Genomic DNA, 19,222 nt, shown 5'->3' on the forward strand with positions numbered 1-19,222 from the left:
CCCAGCACGCACCCTCAATCCCCACTGTCACTTAGGCACCAGGTTGTAAACAGATCAGTTTGAAAGATGGTGGTGGGGGGTGTCTCAGACATAATGCAGACTATCCACACCTGACAATCCCCAGAAATTGGCCCTTGGTTCCCTCACTCACCTTGGCCCTGGACGCCTGCTGAGATATAGCTACCTTGCCTGCCTTAAAACAGAGGAAGAGGGGCACCTGGGTGGCTCGGTCAGTTAAGCATCTACCTTTGGCTCGGGTCATGATCTCAAGGTCCTGGGATCAAGCCCCACATCTCCCTGTCCAGTGGGGAGTCTGCTTTTCCTTCTCCCCCTGCCCCTCCCCCTGCTCTGTGCTCTCCATTCTCTCTCAAATAAATAAATAAAATCTTTAAACAAACAAAAAAAAAAAACAGAGGAAGAATGAGCATGGTACCTAAATGCTCATTGGTTAGCTTTTGCTGAGATACAAGAGAACAAGGAAAGAAAGAAATGAGGGAGCTACCCCCTTGACACCCAGCAGTGTTTGGCCCAGTTGATCCAAATGTTGGTATCATGCAAGGAGGGAGTTGGCTGTGCTCTAACAGCTGAAGTCCCATATATCCAGCCCTCTCTCACTCAAGAGTTTTGACCTCTTCCCTAGGGAATCCACCTAAAAGAGGCACTGGTTCCTTATAGAGTAAAGTTATTAAAAAAGCCTGCCTTCTGCCCTCTCCACTAGAGCTTCCCAGTCCCCAGATGTCCACTCACCTTGGAATATGTGCACCACACCTTATCCCTTCACACTCTGCAGGGAGCAATGGAGTCAAGAGAAATCAATCAAGTGACACACTTTCAAAGTTCAGGGCCTACAGCAATGGCCTTTGCTTTCAAGGTGGCTCCCATGACAAACATAGTGGCCCTAGTGATCTACCTTCGGGTGCCAAATCATCACAGCTGTGTGTTCTTTAGGGTTGAGGCAATGAATATTCAAAAGAACTCTATCTATTTGCATATGTGTGAACCATTAGCCTTCATGAATCCTTTAGAACTGGTATCTAGTTCAAACTCCCATAGAACTTCTATTGAATGTACCCTTTCTTTTGTCGGCCATTGGTTTAGGTTTCTTGGGTGTTCCCTGGGCGAGAGAACATCACTCCTGTTCTGTGGACACAGGATAGCTTTTACTGTCCCTTAAAACTGTGTGGTCCAAGTTAGTTGCCCTTCCTGAAGGGGGGAGGGCCCTAGGAGGGAATATAGGAATAAACTGACTCATGGGCTTCAGTTTCCTTGTGATTTTTTATCTATGCTCTCAAGATCTGAATGCTAGGCCAAAAGAGTTTGAATTTTATATGAAAGTTAAATAAAGCCATCAAAACTTCCTGCAGTAATCAGGCTACATTTATCAAGATCATGCTGATTGTAGTGTGTTTATGAATAGACAGGAGGGACCAACACTGACATTAGGGAAACGAGAGGTTGGGAAGTTGCTGCAGTAATTTGGCAGCAAGATTCCTAAGGCCTAATCTTGTGGGCCCATGATCAATGGAGAGATAAGATGTTGTCTGGAGGTAGAGCCAGTAAAACTTGGTGTGAGTTGAAGGCTAAGGGATGAGGGTCAAGCACCTGGGGCCTGGGCAGGCAAATAAGTCTGAATAGCGAAGATCATGTGCTCAGTTTTTAACAAACTGAGTAGGGTGAGTGTCCAAGGTACAAAGAATGTGTGTTCAGGGAGAGGAGCAGGATGGCGAAAGAGTAGGAGACCTAAATTTCATCTGGTCCCAGGAATTCAGCTAGATAGTTATCAAACCATTCTGAAGACCTACAAACTCAATAGGAGATTGAAAAAAAGAATAGCAGCAATTCCATGAACAGAAAAGCGACTACTTTCTGGAAAGAGACATATCTAGAAAAAAGTTGCTATGGGCAATGTCAAAAAGGTTACAGCCTATTTTCAAGGCAAGATGACAGAGGAGTGGGGAACTCCATTTCAACCAGTCCCTGGAATTTAGCTAGAAATCTACTAAGCCACTCTAAACACCCATGAAATCACCCTGAGATATAAGATTATACATCTGGATCTCTCAGAGGCAGAAGATCATCAGTCGAGAGGCATGAAGGACAGAGTTGGGATTGCATGGACAGATATCGGAGGATAAACAGAAAGGGGAGGGAGCCACCAGAAGCTAGTCAATTGGAAAGTAATACTGCAGTGCAAAAGCATCCTGTTCCTGGGGATCAGTGATAACTTGGAGACCAGTGGTGGTGGGACAGGAAGAGACTGATAACAGCTCTCAAAAAGAACACAGGGGCTTAAGGGACAAATGCTAGGACCAGGCGATGGACCTGAGCCCACAGATTTGGGGGGCTGGCTTCTGCTTCCATGGCCACCAATGCCCAAGAGGACATCGTATGTGACATATCTGTGCCTGCAGACCCAGGGCTGGCCACTGCCAGGGCCTGGGCCCACCCAGACTGGGATAGCTCACAATTTTGGTGGCAGCCTGGGCAGAGACAAGCAGGGGCTGGGGTCCACCACTGAGAGGATCACGGGGGGGCATGCACTGCCTGTGGGAGGCTGCAGTTTTCAGCAGTGCTTACAAAGGGAAAGACTGTGTGTTCTGGAAGATTCAGAGAGGAGCACACTGTGGCTTCTCTCCTCTGGGGTGGGGGGTTGGGTGCAGACATTTTCCTTTGCTCTGACCCTTGGAAAGGCATGAAAACCCACCAAAGAACAAAAGCCACTAGAGAATAAGAAGCCAAAAACTGGTTTCCATGGAGCCCAGCCCCTTGGTAGGGGGCAGGGCAACTCCACCCAAGCAGGATTGACTGAACAACACAGCAGGCCCCTCCCCCAGAAGACAAGCTGAAAGAACGAGGACAACATAAAACTGAAAAACCCCAACACCAGGGGAAAACGTATATTAAGCACCTGTGTTGCCTCACAGCCTGTGTATTTCTTAGATACAACTTTTCTCTCTCTCTCTCTCTCTCTCCTTTTTTTAATCCTTTCTCATGTTTCTTCTGATTTTTTTACCTACTTATCATTTCAACTAGATGTTTAATACAACATATTCTATAGTAACTTTTTAACTTGAACTTTTTCACACATATACTTTTTTCTTTTTCATATATACATATACACACACACACACACACACAGAGATAAGCTTCAATGTAGTTTTCTTTTTCCTTTTCAATACTACCTTTATATACATACCAATTTTAATTTCCCTGTATCTCTGGGAAGTAGGGTTCTCTAACAAAGAAAACAAAACACACCCAGGAGGAACTGAAACACCCTACCTTGCGTACATCAAGGAATTATAGCCACCTTCCCTTCACCACCTCCTCCTTTTTTTGGTCTTTTTTTTTGTGTGGGTTTTTGTTTGTTTGTGTTTTTGTACTTTATAAATCTTATTCCTGGGCTTCATTTTGGCTGGGTTTTCTTTGGTGGTGGCTTCCAATTGCTCTGAACATCCCCAGAGTGCATATTGTCTAGATTGTGGTTAATATTTTTGGCTGTACATCCCCTCAACCACAACTCAACAGAATGACTAGGAGAAGGAACACCCAACAAAGAGAGGACCCAGAGACAATGGCCTCCCCCACAGATCTAATGGATATGCATATAAGCAAGATGTCAGAAATAGACTTCAGGGTAACAGTTATGAAGACAATAGCTAGGCTGGAGAAAACTATTACTGGCAACATAGATTCTCTAAGGTAAGAAATGAGAGCTGATCTGGCAGAACTTAAAAATGCTATCAATGAGATCCAATCTAATCTAGATACTCTGACAGGGTAAACAAGGCAGAAGAACAAATTAGTGATCTAGAAGACAAACTGATAGAAAAGAAGGATCAGGAGGAAGCCTGGAACAAAGAGCTTAAAATCCATGAAAACAGAATTACAGAAATAAATGTTACCATGAAACATTCCAGTATCAGAATTATTGGGATCCCTGAGGGAGTGGAGAGAGAGAGAGAGGAAGAGAAAATATATTTGACCAAATCATAGCTGAGAACTTCCTTAATCTGGGGTATGAAAAAAGTATTTGTGTCCTAGAGGCAGAGAGGACCCCTTCCAAGTTCAAGAAGGACAGAACAATGCCCCGGCATGTAACAGTAAAACTTGCAAATCTTACAACCAAGGAAACAATCTTAAGAGCAGTTAGGGAAAAGAGATTCCTTCCATACAGAGGGAAGAACATCAGAACAATGTCAGACCTTTCCAAAGAGATCTGGCAAGCCAAAAGGGCTGGAAAGACATATTCAGCATACTAAATGAGAATAACATGCAGCTAAGAATTCTTTATCTGGCAAGGCTGTCATTCAGAATGGATGGAGTGGTAAGGAGCTTACAGGAAGGGCAGAAACTGAAAGAATATGTGACCACTAAGCCAGTCCTGCAAGAAATATTAAGGGGGGATTTCTATAAAATAAGAAAGCCCCCAAGAGTGATACAGAACAGAAATATACAATCTATAGAAACAAGGACCTCATAGGCAACATGATGATAATAAAAACATATCTTTCAATAATCACTCTCAACATAAATGACCTAAATGCTCCCATAAAATGGCATAGGGTTGCAGATTGGATAAAAATATAGGACCCATCCATACGCTGTCTATAAGAGACTCATTTTTAACCTAAAGATATATCCAGACTGAAAGTAAAGGGATGGAGAACCATCTTTCATGCCAACAGACCTCAAGAGAAAGATGGGGTAGCAATTTTCATAACAGACAACTAGGATTTTAAGCTAAAGACTATAGTTAGAGATACAGAACCACACTATATCATTCTTCAAGTCTCTATCCAACAAGAAGATCTAACAATTGTAAATATCTACATCCCCAACATGGGAGCAGCCAACTACTAAGCCAACTGTTAACCAAAATAAAGAGACATATTGATAAGAATACGTCAATTGTAGGGGATCTTAACACACTACTCTCAGCAATAGACAGATCAACTAAGCAGAAAATCAACAAAGAAACAAGAGCTTTGAATGACATACTGGACCAGATGGACCTCATAGATATATACAGAACATTCCACCCTCAAACAACAGAATACTCATTCTTCCCAAGCACACATGGAACTCCCTCCAGAATAGACCACATATTGGGTCACAAATCAGGTCTCAACTGATATGAAAGGAATGAGATTGTTCCCTGTATATTCTCAGACCACAATGCTTTGAAACTAGAACTCAATCACAAGGAAAAGATTGGAAGAAATGTAAACACTTGGAAGCTAAAAACCATCCTGCTTAAGAATGTTTGAATCAACCAGGAAATCAAAGAAGAACTTAAACAATTCATGGAAACCAATGAGAATGAAGACTCATCAGTCCAAAACCTATGGGACATTGCAAAGGCGGTCCTAAAGGACAAATATAAAGCCATCCAAGCCTCACTCAAAAAAATACAGAAATCCCGAATATACAAACTGTCTTCACACCTTAAAGAACTAGAGAATCGACAACAAATTAAGCCTAACCCATGCACAAGAAGGGAAATAACTAAGATTAGAGCAGAGATCACTGAATTAGAAACCAAAAATAAAGTAGAACACATTAACAAAACTAGAAGCTCCTTCTTCGAAAGAATGAATAAGATGAATAAGATTGGTAGACCACTGACCAGACTTATCCAAAAGAAAAGAGAAAGGACCCAAATTAAAGAAATTATGGATGAAAGGGGAGAGGTCACAACTAATACCAAGGAAATAAAAACAATTATCAGAAATTATTATCAACAGCTATATGACAATAAATTAAGCAACCTGGAAGAAAGGGATGCATTCTTGGAAACCTATAAACTTCCAAGACTGAAAGGAAGAAATTAACAATGTGAATAGACCAATAATCATTAGCGAGATTGAAGCAGTGATCAAAAATCTCCCAAAAGAACAGGAGTCCAGGATCTGATGGATTCGCTGGGGAATTCTACCAAACATTCAAAGAGGAAATAATACCTATTCTCCTGAAGCTCTTTTAAAAAACAGAAACAGAAGGAAAACTTTCAGACTCATTCTATGATGCCAGCATTACTTTGATCCCCAAACCAGGCAAAGAACCCCTCACAAAGGAGAATTTCAGACCAATATCCCTGCTGAATAGGGATGCCAAAATTCTCAACAAGATCCTAGCTAATAGGATCCAACAGTACATTAAAAGGCTTATCCACCACGACCAAGTGGGATTTTTTTCCCTGGGATGCAAGTGTGGTTCAACATTCGCAGATTAATCAATGTGATAGAACACATAAATAAGAGAAAAGACAAGAACCACATGGTCCTCTCAGTTGCAGAAAAAGCATTTGACAAAATACAGCGTCCTTTCCTGATTAAAACTCTTCAGTGTATAGGATTAGAGGGAATATTCCTCAATTTCATAAAATCCATCTATGAAAAACCCTCAGTGAATATCATGCTCTATGGGGAAAAGCTGAGAGCCTTTCTCTTAAGATCAGGAACATGACAAGGATGCCCACTCTTGGCACTATTGTTCAACATAGTACTAGAAGTCCCAGCAATAGTAAACAGACAACAGAAAGAAGTAAAATGTATTCAAATTGGCAAAGAAGTCAAACTCTCTCTCTTCACAGATGACATGATACCTTATGTGGAAAACCCAAAAGACTCCAGCCCCAAATTACTAGAACTCATAGAGTAATTCAATAATATGGCAGGATACAAAATCAATGCAAAAAAATCAGTTCCTTTACTATACAATAACAATGAAACTGTAAAAAGGGAAATTAGAGAATCAATTCTATTTACAATATCACCAAAAACCATAAGATACCTTGGAATAAACCTAACCAAAGAGATAAAGGATCTATACTTGAGGAACTATAGAACATTCATGAAAGAATTTGAGGATGACACAAAAAGATGGAAAAACATACCATGCTCATGGATCAGAAGAATAAACATTGTTAAAATGTCTCTGCTGCCCAACAATCTATACTTTCAATGCCATCCCTATCAAAATACCAATGGCATTTTTCAAAGTGCTAGAACAAACAATCCTAAAATTTGTATGGAACCAGAAAAGACCCTGAATTGCCAAGGAAATGTTGAAAAAGAAAAACAAAGCTGGGGGCATCACATTGCTTGATTTCAAGCTTTATTACAAAGCTGTGATCACCAAGACAGCATGATACTGGCACAAAAACAGACATATAGACCAATGGAACTGAATAGAGAGTGCAGATATGGACCCTCAACTCTATGGTCAAATAATCTTTGACAAAGCAGGAAAAAATATCCAATGGAAAAAAAGATAGTCTCTTCAATAAATGGTGCTGGGAAAACTAGACCACTATACACACAAGAATGAAACTCAACCATTCCCTTATACCATAAACAAAGATAAACTCAAAATGGATGAAAGACCTCAATGTGAGACAGGAATCCATCAAAATCCTAGAGGAGAACATAGGCAGTAACCTCTTCAACATCAACCACAGCAACTTCTTTCAAGACACATCTCCAAAGGCAGGAAACAAAAGCGAAAATGAACTTTTGGGACTTCATCAAGATCAGAAGCTTCTGCACAGCAAAGAAAACAGTCAACAAAGAGGCAACCCACGGAATAGGAGAAGATATTTGCAAGTGACACTACAGACAAATGGCTGATATCCAAGATCTATAAAGGACTTCTCAAACTCAACACCCAAAAAAACAAATAATCAAGTCATAAAATGGGCAGAAGACATGAACAGACACTTCTCCAAAGAAGACATACAAATGGCTAACAGACACATGAGAAAATGTTCATCATCATTAGTCATGAGAGAAATTCAAATTGAAACCACTATGAGATATCACCTTACACCAATTAGAATGGCAAAACTTGGCAAGGCAAGAAAGAACAAGTGTTGAAGAGGTTGTAGAGGAAGGGGAACCCTCTTACACTGTTGGTGGGAATGTAGTTTGGTGCAGCCACTTTGGAAAACAGTGTGGAGCTCCCTCAAAAAATTAAAAATAGAGCTACCCTATGATTCATCAATTGCACGACTAGATATTTACCCCAAAGATACAGATGTAGTGAAAAGAAGGGCCACATGTACCCCAGCGTTTATAGCAGCAATGTCCAAACTGTGGAAAGATCCGAGATGCCTTTCAATAGATGAATGGATAAAGAAGATGTGGTCCATATATACAACAGAATATTACTCAGCCATCAGAAAGGATGAGTACCCACCATTTGCACTGACATGAATGGAACTGGAAGGGATTATGCTGCGTAAATAAGTCAAGCAGAGAACGTCAATTATCATATGGTTTCACTCATATGTGGAATAGAAGGAATAGTATGGAGGACATTAGGAGAAGGAAGGGGAAAATGAAGGGGGAGATTCAGAAGGGGAGAGGAACCACGAGAGACTATGGATTCTGGAAAACAAATGGTGGTTTTAGAAGGGAGTGGGATGGGAGGATGGGTTGGCCTGGTGATGGGTATTAAGGAGGGCACAGATGGCATGGTACACTCAGTGTTATACGCTAACACTGAATCATGGAACACTACATCAAAAACTAATGATGTACTGTAATGGTGACTAACATAACATTAAAAAAAAAAAGAATGTGTGTTCAAGTGCCCTCCCCATAGAGCATGGCCGATGGTACAGAAAATTCTAGCTTGAGAGACATAGGAAATCTGGCCTGCACACCTCTTTCTGTGGGTTGTGTTCCACTAGGTAACGTGCCTCAACTGTTGTACCCTCCTAAGAGAGTGTGGAGAGAGCAGAAGGCATCTTGCACATGAAGCCAGAAAAGTGGGAGAAACTCAAGAGTCAGAGCAAATGGCCTGAGGACTAGCATTCCAGGAGTACTCTACTACAGGTCAGGAAGGTGGGATCTGGAGAGGTAGAAGTGTAAAGCCTGGAGGTATGTCACTGGTCAGCTTACCTCATCGGACTGGTTTGCTGTGTCTCAGCTCTATTCAACTTAATACAGATCTCAGGTCTAGAAGTGGCTTACCTTCAAAAGCTGGACTCAGATGAACATCATATCATGTCAGCATCCTGCCCCAAACCTTCTTAATCAATTTCATTTGTAGTTTTTGCTGAAACAGAGAAGTCACTGGTTATCAGTAAATGCCATATTGTTTCTCAGAGAACAAACAGCAGAGGTCACACCAGCTGTAAATTTTCCAGAGCTTTCCCTTCTGTACACAGGCAAACATATAGTTGTATGCGTACACACCTTCTCTCCTACCCAACTCTCTTCCCACAGTGAGTTAGCCAGAAGCACAGCAATGAGGCAGATTTTTCCTTCCTCTTCAGCTTTTAACCAGAGGGTGGGGCACAAAGACTGGGTCCATATTATCAGGTAGGATGATGGAGGAGCAGCAGACATTCTGGGAATTGGAGAGTGGAAGAAGTAGGCAGGTGGCAGACCTCAGATAAATGTATTACTTCAAATCCCTAAAAAGCCCCACCTTGCAATCAGCATGGACACAGCTCTCTAAGTTGGTTGATTAGAACCAGGAAAAGTAATCTTCCACCCTTGACACCCTCTTGAGCTGTGGTGACCAGTTTACATTCTCCAGCTCAAAGTCACACTTCCCCTACCTGGGCTGGGACTGGGCATTTTGTTATCAAATCTATGTCAACCTTGCTCTTGTACACCTGTTTCTAGGACATACAGCATATGATATAAAGAACCTTTTGATCCTCACCCAAACAAACTTATTTCAGATTCTTGGCTGTCTTCTCAAAGACATTCATTCTGGAATCTGGCATCTCTCATTAATCATGTACATTCTGCCTCAAGATGTCTTGGGTGAGTATGAATAACTAGCTGTAGCCCCGCAAAGAACTGGTATGATATTGTGATTTATAAGAAATATATATATTTGGTCATTCAGATGACCAAAATATATTTCTCACATGTATCTGGTCTTCCTCCTCAGGTCCTGGCTTAAAGCTCCCCAAATCCTGGAATTTCCTAAGTTTTGAGAGTGACAGAGTTGTCTCTTGTTATGTGAGTGAGGTGACTTTTGGAAGCACCTAAAGACAGAGGCTATTTGCCAAGAGAATCAACCATGTGATTAAAGGGCTGAAATTTCCAGCCCTACTCCCCTGACCTCCTGGGAGGGAAGAGGAGATGTTAGTTGAATCACAAGCCATTGGCCAATGATTTAATTAATCACACCTATACAATGAAGCCTCCATAAAAAACCCCAAAAGGACAGGGTTTGAGAGTTTCTGAGTTGGTAAACACATGGAGATTTAGGGAGAGCGGTGGGTCGGGAGAGGCCATAGAAAATTTGCACCCTTTCCCTATATCTTGCCCTATGCATCTCTTCCATTTGGTTCTTCCTGAGTTACTTCCTTTTATATCTAGTAAGTATAATGTTTCTCTGAGTTCTGTGAACTTCTCTAGCAAATGAGTCAAACCCTAGGAGAGGGCTGTGATAATGTCTCCTTTATAGGCAATCAGTCAGAAGCACAGGTAAGAACCTAGACTTGCGACTGGCATCTGGTATAGGGGGAGGGAAGTCTTGTGGAACTGAACACTCAACCTGTGCAATATGATGCAATTAGTAGATAATGTCATAACTGAGCTGAACTCTCAAACAAGAACCTAATTGGGATGTTGGGATGGGGCCTAGATGTTGGGATTGGGCCCAAGAACCTAATTTAGCTGGTGTTTCTAAAGAGCTCTGAAATGTTCGCGCAAGGCACCTGAGACCTTCAGTGAGACCATTCCACACACCCTCACCCCCAAAAGGGGCTTGTGAATGAGAACAGGTCCTGAGCAACACTAGGAAATGGGATCTTTCATATGTTGGCCAAGAAACATCAGTGCCCACAAATCTGTGTGTGTTGCAGGGGGAGTTCACTAACACACTTTGATATATGAGATTGTGGACAATGCAGAGCTGCTGCCTGGAAATGCCCAACTCCCTTTTCTTCCCCTTGGGTACATGTTCATTTCTGGTTTGCCATTTGAAAACTTATTCCAGATTATCTTCAATCACAGAATTTCATTTTGCAATATTCCAAAGTATGTTGATGAATTATTCCTGAATTAAAGCAATGTATTCCCACCTGTTTCCAATCATACATTACCCATGTGCCAGTGCTCAGCATCTTGTGGCTACAACAAATACATATTTCTGCATGATCGGCATGAATAGCTGACTATTTAACAACTCTTCAGGTATCTACAGACCTAAACTTAAATAAAACACGACAAAAAAATAATCTGTACCTTCAAATGTTTCACGAGAATAAGTTCAAAGTATACCCATCTCAGGCCACATGAATATACTTCTATAGATTGCACATCCAAGGCTAATAATTTCCATTGGTAGCACTGAGTAGGGTCCCCCAGGTTCTCAACACACACATACACACACACCCTAGAAAGTGGGCTAAAATCTGTTCTCAAACAGTTGTCTCTCATTTCTCTGTTTTGGGTCCTTCCCATTGCTCTGTACCCCCATTTTGATCACCTCCTATTCACCCCATTAAGGAGAAAAGGATTCTTTCCTATGGTGGTGAGGATAGCCAAACACACAACACCTGACACTGGACAAATGCAAGGACAACCATGTGTCAGTCACATATACTCCCAGCCTGAGACAGGAGGACACAATGCACCAGGGAGAGCTGCACTCTAGTTGCACTCAGGAACAGAGTGATCAACCAGGTCTGTAGGAGTCAGGCTTTGCCCTGTTGAGGACAGAGTACCTCTGGTTTCCAGAGGAGAATGCTATTGGCTTGTTGGAATAATTCCACAACTGGCAGGGAATTGAAACCCTTAGCTAGGGATAAGCCGGAACTATACCTGGTCTGTTCAGAAAGGAGGGTTGTTTGGCTAAGAGAACTTATTTACATGCACAGCATAGGGAGGAGAACTTTGATTAGACCATCTGAGGTCCTTCCAATTTTGCCAGATGTCAAGACAATATAGAACATGAATTTTAGTCCCTGTACCATAACTGAGTCCTTGATGCCTTCACATCAGTTTAAACCTTGGTGTTAACTGAGACTCTTAGGGAGTAGTGGTGCCTCCCTAGGAAATGGAATAGTCACTTGCCCAAAAAAGAGAGGGCCACATGGTGAGGTTATTGAAACCTATGAGCTTTAAAGGTACCCACCTTCATGGCTAATAAAGGCAACTGTGTGGCATTGGTGTAGTGAGTACTTAGAGGACATGAATTTAGGTTAACCAATGCTTATAACAATGTCTGTAGAGGAGGTCTATTTACCACTTTTGCAACTTAAGCAGGAGTTCTTTGAGGAGCTAATTACACCTGTCAATTAAAAAAAGCAGCTTGAGGCCAATAGGGGAGTTGCCAGTTCCATTTACTGCCTTTTTCAAGAGCTTAGCAATGTGTATTGAGAACTGAAATGAGTGCTTTGGTCATAACCATAAGATCTTGGATTCCAAAGGGCACAAGGGACTTCCTGTTGAAGCCCTTACACTGTAACCTTAATATGCTTGATCTTCATTATTTTGCAAATTTGTCTACCTGCTAAAACTTATTTGTAACTGCAAAATCAACACTCAGCACTTTTGTGGTTATTTGCAAACATGTGCAGAGTGACAAAAAAAAAAAATTGAATCATCTGACCCACAAGTTCTCAGCTAGGTTTAGACAAAGCAGCATTCCAGCTTCTTACTTCATCTCTCATACAATAAACAGGTGACCTTCCAACAGTATATTTAGTACCATGTTGTTCACATTTGTGTTCTTTTTGTTAGTGGTTTCACTGTTTAAATTGGCCCCCAAGTTTAATGCTGACAAACTGTCGACTTTTCCTAAACACAAGAAGGCTGTGATGTGCCTTGTGGAGAAAATACACGTTTTAGGCATGAATTAGAGGGATGTTATCAGTGAGTTCAGTGTAAATCATCAACATGTTAAATATCAATTTAAATAAATCAACAATATATACAAAATAAGATGTCTTTAAACAGAAACACAAAAAGCAAAGTTTACGCACTGATTGGTGGATGAGTATGTTGTTGTGACTAGAGGCTCACAGGAACCCAATCCTCTATTTCCCCTAGGAGAGACAGTTTCCTATTCACTAATTCTGTACTCATGGTGACTTTTACAGGACATAACTACCACAAATAACAACAATCGACCGTATATGTAGAGACATCTGTTATCCTGTGAATTAGTCTGCTAGGGCTGTCATAACTAAATACCACAGACTGGGTGGCTTAAACAGCAGAATTTTTTTTTTCTCACAGTTCTGTAGACTCGAAGTCCAATATCAAAACACCAGCAGGGTTGGTTTCTGATGAGACCTCTATCCTTGGCAGGTGGCTGTCTTCTATGTCCATGTACAGCTTTCCCTTTATGTGAGTGTGGAGGGAGAATGGGAGACAAGGGGGGTGGAGAGAGAGAGAGTGAGCTTTGGAGTCTCTTCATTGTCTTATAAGGACCCAATCCTATTGGATTAGGGCCGCACACTTATGACCTTATTAAAAGTTAATTACCACCCTAAAGGCCATAGCTCCAAATACAGTCACATTGCGGGCTAGGGCTTCAGCATGTGAACTTGTAGGGGACCCAATTCAGTATAATGTCTTGATTTATATTTTGGGTATCTGTGAGACAAGTGATTCTCAGAGTTCTTTACCCCAAAAGGGGGCAACTCGTAAGCAATGGCCCAAGAGTTTATAAAAATGTGCAGCTGGGGCTATTTGATGGCCAGAACATCTAGTGTTAAGATGACTACCTGAAGTTTGGCCAATTGTGCTGACACTTTTGTCCTGTATTTTATCATGGACATCCTGGTTAAGGGATGGGAAGCAGTAATATCTATGATGGTGACAATACCATCTGTAGTGTACAGACTCCCAGTGTTGTTGAATCAGTTGATTGAAATGGGCTTCTCAAGTAGCCAAGAGGTTGGTGGGGGGAGGGGGGTTTCTTGGACCATTATGATATCTGGTAAGGGAGTAAAAACAGATAAGGCCATGTCTTCCTACAAGAGATATTTGCTGCTAGAAGGCTCAAGTTTCACTCTATCCTCTATTGAGGAGGCCTCACTAGCCATGCTGAGGTTGTGGGGTGCCAGTTCCACGACCCAAGGCATACTGGGCAATGGGGTACAGAGAGTCATAGGCTCAGGGTCTCTGAGAGCCTCTACTTTGAGGATAGCTCAGTATGTGGCCAGCAATTGTCATTCTAATGGTGTATAGTGCAAGGCCAAGACAGGCAGTTTCTTGCATCAGAAGCCCACATCCAATTTACCTGTTGTCCAACCCAACATCATGGGTGGTCCAAAGACTCCATGGAGCATGACAGGGGGTTACTAAAGCCTCTACAATGAAGTAACCTCTCAAGACACCTACAAGAGTGTCCACTGATTCAGATTTGGACAGATTCTACAGTCTTGTTTTTTGGAGGAGGCTTTTATTATTGTGTTGTATAAATTCTTTCAGTAAATATTGGATTTCCAATTGGATTAAGCTGTGGACCTTTGTTTCAATTTATTTTTTTTCCTCCCTTTCTTGGGTTCCTGGACCTAATTTCCACACGTGGAGCTTGGTGGGTGGGTGGGTGAGGGTCCTCTCCACACACTATCAAGCAATTTTCAGATACCAGCAAAGTATCCAGTCCAAATTGATCCTGACACTATCTAGAGAGAGCATCAGATCCCACAGGTTAAGGGTTCAGTCTACAAGACTGCTCCCTACCACCTCAGATACTAGTTGTTACCTGTTACAACCAGGTTGTTACCTATGCTTCTGAGCAACCAGCTACAGACCAAAGGTTCCCATGACCTGCTCCTAGGATTTGATTCACTTGCTAGAGCAGCTCAAAGAAACCCATTTATTCTCTAGATAACCATTTACTATAAAAGGATATGACTCAGGAACAGCCAGATGGAAGGTATACACAGTTAAAGGTATGTGGAAATGGGTGGGGAGTTTCCATGATCTCTCTAGGCATGCCATTCTCTGAAAATCGCATGTTCACCAACTCAGGAGCTCTCCAAACCCTATCCTTCTGATCTCCATAGAGGCTTCATTACATAGGCGTAACTGATTAAATCATTGACCACTGGCTATTGATTCAACCTCTAGCCAGCCCCTCTTTCCTCCTTGGAGGTCTGGGATGAGACTGTAAGTTTCAGCCCTCTTTCCACATGGTTGGTCCTTGAGGCAAATAGCCCCCATTCTTAGGTTATCTAAGAAAGGACCCAAAGTCACCTCATTAACATAACAAAAGATAACCTTAAAGCTCTTACCACAGGAAATTCCACGGGTTTTAGGAGCTGTGAGTCAGAAACCATGGACAAAGACCAAATAAATATGAAAAATATTTTGGTCATCTGAATGACCAAATACCTATTTCTTTCTTACAAATCACAATATTATAGTTGCCTCTACTCAGGTTTGTTGCACTCTTTTTTTTTTCTTTCTTTTTACTTGTTTTTTCACTTGATATACTCTGTTCCAGGGGGTTCTGCTCTACTCTGCTATATTTATACATTTCTTCATTCAGAATCAGATCATTAGGGTTAGGGGCCTCCCTTACGGCAATGTTTGGCATTGGATAGGGGTCTTACATTGGGAGAACAGCTGAATAGTGAATGCTTTTCCCCCTTTTCTCATCCATTCCTGGGCCAAAAGCCACCATGGATGTGCTCTTCTTCAATACCCTTGGGAGTCAGGAGAGTGTACAGGCAGTAGCAAGGGAAGCAACAGCACAGGAGATACGCAAGCTCATGATCCTGCCCAGAACAAGGACTATTAAGGCAACCAGAGGTGCCATGCTTAATTAGTTCTCCCTGTGGTTAAGAGTCCTCTTCCTATCTGCAAACCTCATAAAGGGTCATTGCAGAAGTACACAGTCACAATGACCACATGGCTGGCTGCCCCAAGTATCTAGTAGTGGTCACCAGGTTAGAAACAGTGGTCACTGTCTAACAAGTCACTAACCCAACCACTGGTATGAAGGATTCAAGTGATGACCAATTAGGATGCTGTGATGTTGCCACTTTTACAGGTGGAAGCCTCAGAGACCTCTGGTACACACAATCCAAACGCAAAGATCTGGTCAATTAACTACAATTCTTATCTTAAGGAGAAAATGTTTTAGGGAAGGAAGAGATGGCAACACTGAACAAAAACAACACTGTACCACACAGGCCAGAGCACAAGCCCACTGGCAGCTGGTGGTCCTGTCCTAGGCAGCCTTCACTGTATCATGGCACAGTCAGTCAGGGAGCAGCTAGTAAAACTGACCAGCTCCCCCTTGACTGTGGTTGGATCATGATGTGTGATAACAATGGTTTTAATCATCTCCACATCACCCCTTTAAGGGCAGGAGTCCTGCCCTTGAGTTACGGGGATGGCTAAACACACATCACCTAATTCTAGACAGAAAAGATCAACAGTCACCTAAGTTCACAGTCTCAAAGAGGAGGCACTGCATACCATGCAGGACATAAGAGGGTTGTACTCTGAAGTAGCATGAATTGGAAGGATCCGTGAGAGGTACCTTTTTTTATAGTATTAAGAGGGTGTAGTATTAAGAGGTACCCCCTGCTTCTTAAGAGAGTATGTAATTGGCTTGTTTGAATTACTGTGCTGACAGGGAACTGAAACCACTACTCAGGGATAACACACAGGACTACATCTAGTCCATTTGATAAGAAGGGTTGTTTGGCTAGGGGACCCTACTGGGGAGAAAAGTAGGAAAGGGAACTTATGATTAGACCATTCAAGGCCTTCCTGATTTTACAAGAGGTCAATGCAGCACAAAAGAGTAATTTTAGCCTTCCCCCCTGTGAAAATAAAGGAAATCCCATTAAAATTGGTCAGAAGTGGGATCTTAAGGAGACAAACCCTGAAAGACAACGACCCTCAAAACCAAGTGAGACATCCACACAGAGCCCTCTCTGCTCATCAAGTCTCCATCTACTTCAGGTTCAGTAATTCTCCTCTTGGATTCTGAGCACCCTCTTTTTGGTTGAGCTCTTTGCCTTTACTCGGGATTTAAAGACTCCATCCTTTCTGGTGAGTATTCATTTGTTTTTCTGAATCCCTGATTTTGAATAATGGGATCCCAATCTTCTAAACACTCTCAAAAAGGTCCTTCTTCTGGGATCCTGTCTGGTTTTATATTTAAAAACTATGGTCCCTCCTCATGCACATTTTTAACTATCTGGATCAACTTAACCAAAAATAGTTTAGAATTTCAATGACCTTAGAGGGAACTTCTGACCTCCCCAAACTCGTTTTTCTGAGAACCAAATTAGAACCCTGTGAACCAGTGGCACTACCTCAGTGGGTTAAGCATCCAACTCTTGATTCTGGCTCAGGTCATGATCTCAGGGTCCTGAGATTAAGCCTCACCTGCTTAAGTCTCTCTTTCCCTCTCCTTCTGCCCCTTCCCCGCATGTGTGCATACATGTGCACGCAAGTACTGTCTTAAAAAAAAAAAAAAAAAACAACTGTGAACCTAGAATTAAATAGACTATGTGGTAAGGAGAGCATTTTTTGTGATGAGCATGGGGTGATATATGGAAGTGCTGAATCATTATACTGTACACCTGAAATAACATTTATTGGAGTTATAAATTAGGGACTTTAGTAGTCTTCCTTTTAGCTGAATCATCTTGGACGTGGGTGAGCTAATTTGTTAAATTAACTGAACCAGGAGTGGACATAGTTTCCCACTCAATGTTGGTCCTTTTTAACTAGAAAAGAAAGATCCCAGTTCAGCCCATTCACAACCACAGAGTTAAAAGCTACTCCCGTGGATCTGACATTTAAAAGAACAGAATTTTCTCTGAAAACAATTTGGAACTGGCTATAATAATTATTCATGGGCTCATTGGGCTTCTGGGAACAAGCCCGAATCTTATTCCAGGAACAGGTTTTGGGAAAGCCCTAAGAATAGGCTGGTAATTTACAACTCCAACAAAACAAATGGAGGCCCCTAAACAAAACCCTCCTGATGATCTTTGTCATTATTGCAAAAAGCCACAGCATTGGAAAAAAGACTATTACAAGCTTAAGCATTCCAAGTGTCCTCCGTGCTTTAACCAACCTTTCCAAGTGCCCTCCTCCTAACTCCCAATGATGGAACTCCAAAGAACTACAGGGGCTTTTCCCAATCCTGCTCTTAGCTGGTTTAGAGAAACAACTCTCCAGATTAGGAATGACTCTCTCTCTGCCATTACAGACACCAGAGCTACGCCCTCCGTTTTCAACCCCACTGTTATCGAATATAGCCCCTGCCTCAAGTATTAACACGATTCAAATGGGAAAGGTGTGTCAAATAAACCTCAACAGGCTCCTGTCTCTAAGCCTATCCCCTTTTATTTAAGCCCTCTGAGAGATACCCACCTTTTTCCTTAGTTTCTCTGCCTCTATTCACTTGTTGGGCCAGGATTTCTTAGAGAAATACTGTGCTAGAATTTCTTTCTCTCAAAAGGGGGAAATAAATTCTATAATTTGACAGCAACAACCAAAATAGCCAACTAGGTGAAGCAAATGAACCTTTTTTTTTATTATGATTATGTTCAGTTAGCCAGCATATAGTACATACATTTCTGTTGTAGTGTTCAATGATTCATTAGTTGTGTATAACACCCAGTGTTCATCCCAACATGTGCCCTCTGTAATACCCATCACCCAGTTACCCCATCCCCCACCCCTCCCTTCTATAACCCTCAGTTTTTCCCCCAGAGTCTCACATGGTTTGTCTCCTTCTCTGAACCTTTAATGTCATTTATTTGTTCCATCTCTAATGACACTAGAGCTAGTTATAAGGACACTAATCATGTGTCCCCTTTTCACAGGAAGACAGCATCCATCTGATTTTTAGCCTAAAAGGGACACAAGGTCTCCAAGGAAAAACTGCATTTTGTTCAAATTCAAATTTGTTATTTAGGGCACCTAATCTCAGAACAAGGGCTCCACGTAGATCCAAGTAAGCTTCATAGCATCCTGAACTTCCCCAAAACTAAGTGCCCATTATAAGGTTCTCTCAGGTGGGCTGATGGCCTAGCATCAGAAATGAATTTCAAACTTTCCTCTCTCATGGCTCAGCCTTTACATACATTACTAAAGAACACCAAACCTGACCCCATTAATTGGTATGATCAGGATATCCTAGTTTTAATACCTTAAAAGAAAGCTTAATAAATCTCCTTTCCCTTAGACATCCCAATTACCAACTTCCTTTTTTCCCTTTTATATATGACAGGGAAGGGAAGGACCTTGGGGGTATTCAA

At 41.8% G+C, this 19,222-nt stretch overlaps 1 long non-coding RNA gene across 1 annotated transcript in view; it reads right to left on the reverse strand.

The window, feature by feature from the left end:
* Positions 1 to 19,222, reverse strand: part of LOC116854863 — a 53,021-nt gene that overhangs the window by 29,686 nt on the left and 4,113 nt on the right. The window contains exon 3 of the long non-coding RNA XR_004380231.1: positions 8,979 to 9,063. This is a non-coding gene — a long non-coding RNA (uncharacterized LOC116854863). The remainder of the gene's footprint in view (positions 1 to 8,978; positions 9,064 to 19,222) is intronic.

Source organism: Lontra canadensis, unplaced genomic scaffold, assembly GCF_010015895.1.
Source record: "Lontra canadensis isolate GAN:19392208 unplaced genomic scaffold, GSC_riverotter_1.0 scaffold96, whole genome shotgun sequence".
NCBI classification, from domain to species: domain Eukaryota; kingdom Metazoa; phylum Chordata; class Mammalia; order Carnivora; family Mustelidae; genus Lontra; species Lontra canadensis.